The sequence below is a fragment of the Nymphalis io genome, chromosome 7 (genome assembly GCF_905147045.1).
Source record: "Nymphalis io chromosome 7, ilAglIoxx1.1, whole genome shotgun sequence".
Lineage (NCBI taxonomy): Eukaryota > Metazoa > Arthropoda > Insecta > Lepidoptera > Nymphalidae > Nymphalis > Nymphalis io.
Window position 1 is genome coordinate 14,131,403 of NC_065894.1, and position 12,236 is coordinate 14,143,638.

The 12,236-nt window shown below is 33.6% G+C and overlaps 1 protein-coding gene and 1 pseudogene across 1 annotated transcript in view; both read left to right on the forward strand.

The window, feature by feature from the left end:
* Positions 1 to 10,106, forward strand: part of LOC126769508 (uncharacterized) — a 729,621-nt pseudogene extending 719,515 nt beyond the window's left edge.
* Positions 1 to 12,236, forward strand: part of LOC126769549 (40S ribosomal protein S12, mitochondrial-like) — a 431,911-nt gene that overhangs the window by 265,128 nt on the left and 154,547 nt on the right. The gene's annotated exons all lie outside the window — the stretch shown is intronic.

Genomic DNA, 12,236 nt, shown 5'->3' on the forward strand with positions numbered 1-12,236 from the left:
CGGAAAATAATGTACAACCTTGTAATACTCAAATAAGTGTTCGGCAGGCCGGCATACATATATAGGTATACAGGAAAAGAAATGCATGGATATAATTATTGCTATAACTTGTGTAGCTGTTATTTTTTACTAAGCCGACTGGCTACTGATTTTATCGCCTATTCTTAGCCATAAAGTCTACGTACCCAACCGGTGGCGTTTGATCTTGGCGTTTCAAAAATTAGGTACCTGTTAAAATATATTTAAGTAAAAATAAAATAGAATTCGTTGAACTGTTCTACTAATTATTCCATCCGTACCGAATTTTACTAGCTGAATTTTTTAAAAGCACTACCACAAGTAATTTATTGGATATTTCATATTTAAGCCTAATATACAAAATTTAATAATTTTCTTGCGTAAGAATATTATTATAATAACAGGTCGCTGGAATTCTGCGAGATATTACTATTGTATTTGCGTTTAATTTATTTTTAAATATGACATATAACAAAATAATGTACGCTCCTTTTCAAGCAAGCTTTCTTATAGTTTAAAAGTATAAATCCCTTATATTCATGTTACGCTCGTGGGAAACGCGACGATTTCTTACGTGAAAACTGAAATGGAGTGACGCGATTATTATCCGACTCTTCTAATGCAGCTTCAGCTGTCGGACTCACACTCAACTAATGATCAAATTGGATTATTTTTTTAATTAGCTTTTTATTTAGCATTTAGCACGTCCAATATTTTGTTGCCTATATCATCTAATTAAGAAAAAATGTGTTATTTAATACAGAAAAATGATAACGGAAACAAAAGCTATACTTCTATAGTAACTTATACAAATATGTAGATAGTTATAATAGGTATGTCGTAATAATATTTAGGTTAGGTTAGGTTACCTTTTTATTCGAATCACCAGCATTGCCAAAAACTTTTACAGATATTCAAACAAGAGTTTCTATGCATCATATATATCGCGTTGTATTGAAATTCTTAAACGAAACAAAACAAAAAAGAGATTAATTTATTGCATTTTACTAGTAACTTTTTAAGCCCTGTACCTAAATTACAGTTCTCACAAAGGATGTCTCCGTCCAAGGGATTACGATGATTTAAGTGTACTCATTGTTTTATAACATTAAAAAAAATATTTATGTTTGTCAAAGACTCAGCGAAGGGTTATATTATGCACAAAAAGAACTGACCTACTTGCAGTCTAAACATTAATCAAGATTATTTTACTTTCATTAATATTATATATCTATCATTTTCATGATTATTTTTTTTACTACACTCTCCCTCGGCTTCGTCTTTGTGAAACTCACAGTTTGTGACTATAAGAGTACATACATACCTATATACTGAAATATTATTATTATTCAAATAAAACATAGCCTATGCTACTTCTGGATAAAGTAAATTTCTAGTAACAGCCTGTGAATGTCCTGCGCTGGCCTAAGGGCTCCTCTCCTTTTTCGAGGAGAAGGTTTGGAGCCTTTTCCACCAAACTCCAGTATGGGTTGGTGGAATACACATGTAGCAGAATTTCCGTGAAATTAGACACATACAGGTTTCCTCGCAATGATGTCCTTCGCCGTCAAGCACGAGATGAATTATAAACGCAAATTAAGCACATGAATATTCAGTGTTGCTTGCCCGGGTTTAAATGAACCCACGATCATCGGTAAAGATTCAAGCGTTCAAACCACTGGGCCATCTCGGCTTGTATTTCTAACGGTGAAGGAATTATTAGAAACGATTCAATAGTTTCAGAGTTTAGGTATCGATTACAAACAAACAAATCTTTCGTATTTACGTCATTAGTATAAATTAATACAACATGTATTAAAAAAACATTTTTTATTTGTATATAATTTGAGCTATAACTTACAGACCTAACTCTTTACTTGGGGTTTTTAAACAATAGTGAATCGAAAAAGTATTAAACGAAGAACGTACAAATACCCAAAACGAAATACTAGAACATTCACAATACACCCGGAGCTTAAGATAAAGACAAAGACAGGCAAATATTTTCTTAGAACCGTCTAACGGTCACTTTTGTTTGGACCAAATCTCTAAGGAATTACATAAGTTGAAAAATCAAACATGTTGCAAATGCTTCAAAAGTGTCATTTTTAATACCGTAAATTGAATTACAAGTTTCGTACCTGTTCACTTCTCTTTCTAACAGTACAATCTTTCTGTATTTAACAAAGCCATTTATGTTCAGCTGATTTCAAGAAAAGAGGTAAATATTGATGATCACGTGGTATTTCGGACGCAGACTCGATGACGCCGTGACTAATTCATAAATTACTCCAATTCTCGAATGAAATTACACATGCCCGTTTTTTATATTCAGAAAACGGTTTGTTTTGCTTACGGATAGTAAGTGACTCGTTGAAACATTCGTGTCATATTCGTACATTGAACATATCATCCGTTAGGTATCCGTAGCCTTCTTTCTGATCAAGGCGAGGAAATTGTAGCTTTTGAATGATTGATGTTGTAGACGAGACTACAACTCTCCTAAAGGCAATTGGAGACTAACATTGCCTAATCGTCTGCAGGGTGAGAACCCTGAATGAAATATTCCGCCTTATTGATTTTTTTTTTTGGATATACAGAATATTTTAAAAGTCAATTCTTATATTGTAATCTAGGCGCCGTTATTCTCTATTCGCAATCACACATATAACAGTTATCCTTGCAGCAAGGGAGAGATCGATATTACATAACAACGTAAGGGTGGATGGGGACGCACCCTCGCTCATTATGCGCCGCCCATGAACCCTCGCCTGCGCAAGTTAATAAGAGTGGGGTGAATGTATGTTGAGACGGTAAAGATGTGGCTGTGGACTTTAATATATATATATAGACATACTTTCTGATATAATCTTTTTCTACGCGAAAACTTGAGGTTATATGATATTTATAGGAAGACATGCAGGAAAAAACACCACCTGATGATAAGTGGTCACCACCATAGAAACTGGCACTGCAACCAACCACGTATCTAAAATTTAAGTATCTTGTGCGTGCAATTCCACTGGCTTACTCACCTATCAAAACAATAAGCAATACAAATTATTGCTGCCTGTTGCTATTTTAGCAATTGATGTGTGGGTATGTACCAAGACAGGTTTGTTCAATGCCATCAAGAAATATCCTAAAAAAAATTCTAAGATATCAATAACACAACAAAGAACATATATATTTTTTAATACTTATTGCACAACACAAATTCACATAAGAGTATAAAAACATATTTTCTTTTTTATAAATTTCTATTAATGTTGCTAGATTTTTTTCGTAAGTTATTAAATAGATTACTTAAATATTTAAGTTAATGAAAATAATAATTAACTTAGTAATCGAAATAAAAAAGTATATTTACTAAGAAAATTATATGCCAACATGTATACTTAATGCCGAAATAGAACTGTACCTATATATACCTATTCCTGATACAAAAGCTACATATAAAATGACTTTTTCGACTTTTCCTCAGGTGCTTTCCCGTATCATCTTTCATTGAAATTTTAGTTATTTCGATAATAAGACGTTTTATAATATATACAGCTAAATTACCAATACATAATTAACTAAAAGTTTGGTTATTATTTTTACTATGAACCAAGAATGCAAGAACCGCGATGAAGTTGAAGTTTAAGGACTCTAATATATCTAATATATCTTATAGGAAAATCAACCTCCAAACGACATTAGAGTAGCGTGGTGGAATAAGCCTCAATTGTTTTCATTGGGAGAGGAGTAATTTGCCCAGCGCCACGACATTTCTGGGCTCTTACTTTTATATACAAGTATTGAAAAGCATATCGGATCCTAAACAAGCTGCAGATTAAACAATCCTTCCTCCCCGCGTCACAAATACTTGATCTATGGTAACTTTTTTTTATTTCGCGCACGCGCACGACAAGCTGCGACCGCAATCTAAACAATCTCCACGTGACAATCTCGACGTGTTTGACTCACCGGTAGCCACGTGTGCACGCGTCTTATATTATTTTAGGTTTAATTTTAAACGTTTATAAGTTGAGCATTGAGATTGATTAAATTTTGAATCATTTGATAATATATACATCTAATAGGCAAATCTTTTCAATCTTAGATGGTATTCTCTTAATCGATTTAAGCCATGCTTAAAAATGAATCGCCGTCTGCTGCTAACCTCCAGACTCCGGGCTGAGAACTTCTCGAAAGGAAACCCGATTTTTTTTTATTCACCCTAACCGATTTGTGTTGGAGCCCCGGAACTCAAGGTCAGCGAGCTAAATAAAATAAAAATAAAGCCGTTAGCGAAAATATTTTTAAACAAACAAGTCAACATACTAATGAAGACGCCACGCGTTATCGTAGTCCTATGATAATAAAAGTAATCGTTTTTAATTTATACTAAAGTAATTAACTAATGAGGACAAACATTAATTCCTTGTGACTACGTGCGTGAACTCGTATATTCCATTTTATCCCTTAAATTGGGTATATATCGGTTAAGTACAAACTTATGTATTGCTTCCAGACTATTTCTGTGTCAAATTACATTATCATCGGACAAATTTCGTATTTATATTATGAGTTTGACTAGCACTACAGATCATGACTTCGCACTCGAAAAGTTAAATATACCTCACCTATTAGTGTGTTTTATAATCCTATAAATACATAGCTAAGACCATATTTAGGTACTTGTCTTGCAGTGTTAAGGATTGATAGTTTGAATGGGTCAAGTGTATCAAATTGATTGCCGGATTTTAGGACCCACAATAATCTACTTCAGATTTAAAATCAGCACTACCATTCTATAGAGAGTGACGTTACGTGCATACATATATATATATATATCGGCGAGATTCTATATATTTATATCGATTCAAAATAAAGCGCAAGAAGGAAGTAATATTACTTTCATTTTTGTCACATGGACTAAATAGGAAGTAATATTTTTTATATATCGTGAACGTTTTCCTCCCGCATTTGAGGGGTGGGGCATTGTTAGATACGCTCCCTTACTGTACCGCTTACAACGTGTATGCAATTTCACGACGATCGATTATGTAATTAAGAAATGAAATCGTAAAAAACAATAAACTTTGCTTTTATAATATCAGTTAGGTTATTAAAACTTAAGATGGCAACAAAACATACCTACGCCTACTATTGTGTAGGCGCGGCTTGCGCTCACGCACGCTATAATTCAGCGACCAATGAAAACGAGCGATCAATTGATGTATTTTAATCTGTAACCACACACGACCGCGGCTCGTGTCATTCGATATGATGACGTAGTTTATTGAATAACGTCTGAGAATCATGAATTAATACAAATACTTTTATATAATTATGTCTGTCTAGTGATTAATGACAATTGAACGGATGACATCCGATTGATATGTGCATAGACAGACAGATTATATCACTTGAAAATAATGCTTTTGAGTCTACTAGTTTTTTTTGAATCGATATGGCCCAGTGGTTAGAACTAATCTTAACCGGTAATCTGCTCTATGTGCACCCACCAACGAGCATCGAAGCAACGTGGTGGAACAAGTCTTTTTTTTAGGCGGGTAACTCTTTAATAAAACAATTAGAACCAATTTAATATAATACTTATACATATATATTTGATTAAAAAAACCGCGTAATTTATTTAATATACGTAATAGAAACTAATAATGACTTATTTATAATTGACGTGAGATTGTATGCTTAAAAATAAAACAACGTTAGTTTAATTAAGACGATATATTTTAAACATAAAAATTAATCGAACACTATCGCATTACAATTTACAATAAGCCTTTAGATACTAGGAAGCTGCAAAAACATATTTACTATTATTTATATTACAATCATTTATACAATCGTAATTCAACGGCACTTTTCACAATCAAATTGCCTTTCAATCATTTAAAACCGACCCTGCTGTTGACAAGGTTGACATACTCGTTCTCTGAGCTTGGGCCTTAATTTCGCAATTCTTTTCTTTAGATATGTCACTTGAAACGCGTGACGAACTTCTCTTAACTTTCGTCTGTCTCTGCTCTGTTTCGCCGCGTAATTGTTTTTTTCTCTCTGCTTCCTGTACGAGTCGTCAGCGTCTCGATTCCTCTGGACCGCTCGCCTCATTCTCGGATTATTTCCAAGTAAGCTGCCTCCATTCTTCTCGGCCATAGCTCGAAATGCATCCTGCTCAAAGGCTTGATACTCGGCATCATCAGACAGCGAGTCGACATCTAAGTCCTCTGATTGCGATGTTGAAGGTGCGTTTCTGTAGTTCCAACTCTCGACCGGAGATATTTGGGACGGCGGGATGTTGCACTCACAACAATTGTAAGATCTATTTTCATGTTCTAAACTCGGTGGCTCTGATGAATATCTATAGTCAGGAACCTTGGAACCAGGTGTACTGTCTGGTGAGACTTCCTGTTTAACATTTGTAGTTAAGTCCAAAGGTTCCTCCGCGTAGGGGGTCCACAAAGCCATTTTTAGCATGTGTTGTTTTCTGAACAAATAGTCAGTAAACACTGAATGCAATTTTCTAACGCGTCTGTCTCATTTGTGGGCGTAAAAGGGTGTTGTGGAAGGGGTAATCGTCTACCTGCGGGACTCGTAACAGGACTGTAGGCGACATAAATATTAAATTTCCCCTTAAACAATAGGATTCTATTACTATTTTGCTGGGAGTAAGTCAAATATTACAGTTAGGAATGTCCAATGGAATAAAATAAGCAAAGAAATATAATTAGTAATTATTTAAATCAGTTACAGTCTCTTAATGTCATATATTTATAGCGGGATCAAAAAAATGTCCTTATGAATTGTTAGCGTTAACAAAGTCGCGTGCGACATGTTTAGTTAGTATAAATTACAGCAGCTTTTGAACTACAGCCGAGAACTTGAGTACATTTTGTTATTTGAGAACCTTTATTTGCCTTTTATACAATTTTATCTTAATTCGAAACCTTTGTTCTTTGCTCTTGTATAGACTGAGCGATTTGTGTTCAATTTATCGCAATGCGGTCGCTGTAAACAATAGTGACATCGTCCGAGTTTTCTGCTTAACACGAAACTGACGCAAAAGCTATCAGTAAATAAATCTTAAACATCACTCCAAGAACAAATTAAACGTTGATATTTGTGAATTGAGTTTATTTTATTTATTTACTGAAATAATTACACCGTCAAGTTATCACTAAGCCTTAAAATTAACAATTAAAAAATATGTACTTACGAATTTATACGTCTTTAAAAATCAAAGTTTCACATAAAAAATCAAAAATCAAACCTTCTGAACTAAATTTCGGTGATAAAAGTATGTGTGAGAAGTGAGCTATAAGAACGTAACATAAATGTTATATTTTTAAATACATAATTAGATTAGCATTTTTCAACCCGTCTGTGTTAGACAGTAACTTTCTGTCAAACACAGGACTTAAGTACCTAACTTAACAATCGCTAGGTAAAGACTCGACTTAAATAATTAATTAAGGAGAGAAGGTTTGGAACTCACTTAAACAATACATACAGAAACGTTGCTCTTATACTATATTGAAATTTAATTCATATCGCATCCAAAGAAGCTTTACTTAAAGAACCATATAACAATAAATGTATTATTATTAGGTCCTTACATATGAAATTGGCGTTTTGTACGGGAGGAATATAAAGTTTTTTTTTTTTTTGTAAAATATATTTAATTAATCAAAATACTGTTGCTATTCATACACTTTTGCTATCTCATAAATCCTTTTACTAAAAAACACCATGGGGGCGAGAATCAATAAACTCTTTGAAGGCGGTTTGGACCTCCGCATCGGAGTTGAATTTTTTTCCTTGTAAGAAGTTGTCCAAATTCCGGAAAAAATGGTAATCTGTTGGAGACAGGCCCGGGGGGTACGTTGGATGTCGTAGACATTCTAATTGTAGCATTTAACTTAGTGGTTGTTAATTGTACAGTGTGTGTCTTGCGTTGTCGTGAAGCAGCAGTGGCCTAGAGCGATTGACCAATCTCGGTTGTTTAGTTGCTAGTTCTTCCTTCATGGTTTGCAGTTGCTGACAATAGATATGCCGTAATAGTTTGGCCAGATTTTAAAAAGCTGTAGTGAACGACACCGGCGCTAGTCCACCAAACACTCACAAGTAACTTTTTCTGAGTCAATTTTCGTTTAGGGTAGGATTTGGCTGGGTTTCCAGGGTTCAGCCATAGCGACGAGTGCTTCCGATTATCGTACAGTATCTACTTTTCATCACAAGTAATGATTCGATTTAAAATCCCTTCATTATTGTGTCGGTTGTGTTGTGTTTGCAAGTTCGATTCACTCAATTCATGAGGTACCCATCGTTCAAGTTTTTTTACTTTCCCGATTTGCTTGAAATGAATTAATACAGTTTTATCACTTACCCCGAAGACTGCAGCTATCTCTGAAGTGCTTTGTGATGGATCCGCTTCCACAATAGCCTTTAATTCTTCATTTTCAACTTTTGTCTCCGACCGTCCACGGGGTTAGTTCTGAAGGTCGAAATTTCGTTATCGGTTATTGAAAATTTGAAAAAATACATATCGGAAGCTAAAGTTCAATAAATGACAATATTTAAAGTAATGCATCAACCCAAACAACTGGTTTTTCATGTTTTTGAATAATCTTTTGACCAATTGTAGATGCGTCTCACTTGAAACGTTTAAGGTATTATAACCCTTTCCTGTCACGGGATCAATGTAGGACCACCGTCGGTTTTTATTTATATAATTGCAAAATTTCGACCGGAAGTTACGAGAAAGACGCATCAGTTGGTCCCCTGGTGACGCTTCGATGACTTTTATCAAAGCACGCGCTGGACATCATTATCTGTTATGGGAACTCACCATTAGGGCCTTTAAAAAAATTAAATAAGTTTAATTTGAAAGGGACTATTAAGCTTTATGCTTCCGAAAAAGAAAATTTAAATATAGAATAATATACTTTTTGAAATGATTACTATTCATTTAATTGCAGTAATTAAACCAAATTATAAAAAAAATATTTTTAAATACTCATTACTAATTTATTTTTGTTAATTTTCACGAAGTAACACATTTAAATATACAAAAGTCATTTATAGAAAGTTCGTGACAAAACCGTATTCAGTGTATCTCTTCGAAGTTATTTCAAATTGAAATTCATGGAATTTAAATCGTCTGCCGTCCAAAAAAACACTAACGGAAAATAAAATAGATATCAAACACACATTATTGTGAAACAGTTATACCATCCATCTTGAAATATGTCAACAATACAAAATGGTCGAACCGACCACTAAGTTTTGTAATGGGTTAACACAAATGGCAGGCGCGTGGGCATTCACACGTAACCTGTGCCATTATAATTCATTCTTTAACACAATATAATAAAACTTATATTATCTTAAATGTAATTCTAGCAAAGCATACGCGGCACAATCAATTTTTAACTCTATATTATTACAATAGAGTTCATTTTGGATAATGTGTTCCGAAATAACAAATGCATCTTATTTCCGCGTTGCAACTGTATCAATCACACAATGCGGTAGTTATCGATTACTACATTTACTATACAATGAAGTAATAAGCAGTACGTGCAGGATACATCTTTATACATGTATTTATTATTACCAGTGCCCAACGGTTTAAGCCGCGTTAAGTTTATATTACACATTGAGCAATAACCTAAAGCCCAAGTCCTAAAGCCTAAAAATATTAACGGAAGAAAAATAACGCTTTTTATCACATTTCGAAAGAATTGCAATGACTTCCTGAAAATATTTTTTGTAATTATACTTATCTACCTATATAGGTATACAACGGATTTGGATGATAATTTTAAAGACAAACAGTACATCAGAATATTCTCTATAATAATTATTTTTTTCTTTTTGGCGATTAGACCCGGCAAACTGAGAGACAGACACTACATTTTTATTTATTTTAGAAATTTTAAAAGAAAAGTTATAATAACTTTTAATAAATTTTAAAAATTCTAAATTCAACTTTATTATTAATAATAACTAAATCGATGCATTTGTTTTAGGGGATGATGAATAAGCTAAATACTACTGTGTCCACGCCTTTTTATCAACTATGTAGGTACATAGTTTTGATGGTTATAATTACATATTACATTATTTATTATTATTTATATTGAAGACTTAAATCAATATTATTAGTATTGTATATAAAGCAAAACTGAAAGTAATTACATTATAAATCATCACCGCGTGGACAAGTTTTATTTATCTTTATAATAAAACATTTTTATTATATTCCACGTCGGGACCGTGATACATGTCCCACGTGGTGAAGGCCCAGATGAGATATTAGGTCTGATCCTGGATGGAAGATGGAGCTTCGGGCAATACTTTGTGCAACTGGGCACGTAGCTCATCCATGCCGCTGCCGTCTTGAGCCGCCTCCTACCTAACGTGGGAGGGCCGGAATCACCATGCCGGCCCATATACGCCGGTGTGGTGTGTTCCATGGCACTGTATGGAGCACCCATATGGGTGGACGATCTCACTACTAGGAATCTAAGCTACAGCCGGCAAACAAAAAAGTATTTAAAATTTCTGCGATCAGTGACATACTGTTTACTCAAAGATATACACAGGTAAGTTATATATATAGAGATATAATTACATTTTATGTGTTCTAATAAACATGTGTCATAGCATTACGTCACATATATATTGTCTACGAGCTATAGACTATAAGTATATACCTTTCTCAATAAATTAACCATATATTACTTTTTTACTCGAATCGGAGTTTTAGATAATTTTCGATATTTTTACATCAAATCACGTTAACTATTGCTTATTATTAGGGTAAAATCATAAATTATAAGCTTAAGTTGCCAACTACATCAATTATGTTTTGTTTCGGCTCCCTTCAATGCTTCTTAGATTCTCGGAGAATTTAAACAATGATGTCGTAAATTGCTAATGGCCAGCCTATATTTTATTCAAAAAAGAAGTGCGTCGGCGAATTTTATTACTACTTGTTTGCCTACTTCAATTTCCAGGTACTAGCGGTAAAAGAGTTATAGCTTCGAGAAGGCTTCTGCTGCCCGTTTTACATGTTGGTTCTTCAAAATAAATCTTTCATTACCTAATATTTTGAACATACGTCTGGACGGGCAGCTCCTATATATAAAGGTATGCGATGTCTAGAAAAGATAAGCTAAACTTACCCAATTAATTTTAAGACGTGAATAGCTAAACTAAAAGGAATCGAATTTGATTACCTACTCGTATTTATTGTTATTTCGTAATGCTATTTTTGTATTGATCTATATTAATCATCGATAATAAAATTTCACACGTGAATCTCGCTTAGAAACACATTGGCACGAGTCGTTTGCAAATATTATTTTAAGTTTCGGTCAAATGATTGCCACAGAAAGACACGCAACATTTTCAAAGCGAAAGCGAAGCGAAAATAGCACTTTAAATATACAAAATCAAATCCAAATACAGAAAATTATATTGTACAGTATATTTATAATTATTCCTAATTAAACAAATTTCGGATTATATTATTTTTGAAATATATAAGTATATTATGTAGAGGTCTTTACTTTTATTAATATAATCTAAATTATACATTATTCAAATTACTAAAATACCTTCTGTAGGTAGTGTATGTATAGATGGCGGTAATAAAATCTGTCAGTTTCCTGAATCGCGCTGTCTAGATTCGCTACTGAATATATATAATGTAAAGGTGATTTTGTTAAAATGATCAGACAAAATAAATTATAGTGTGAACAGTGGAAAGCTCTTCCTTAGTTTCATTTACCGTTTGATCCCCGATATTAGTTCGGCGTAAATAGGTAGGTATATTGTAATTTAAGTCGTGTAAGCTAGTCTCTACGCTAATTTAGTGTTTCCGTAGCAAATTAATTTATTATTATTTTCATGTAAACACCATTTTAAAAACAAATAAAATTTAAAAAGAGAAAACATTTTAAAATAAGTACTTTTAAAATAATGTCGAGCGTTTGGTGAAATTGCGAAATTACGAACCAATTGAAACGTTCATGCGAATTGTATCATTTGCATTGTAATATTCGCAATGACACAAAGGGTGCAACCGTTCTCCTGTCGGGACGTTTTCTCTGAAACAGCTCTACTTTCTCTGAGAACAATAGCTGCGTTATCTTCTTCGCCTGCAATAAACCAAAAACTCGGCGGGAGACGAACAAAAC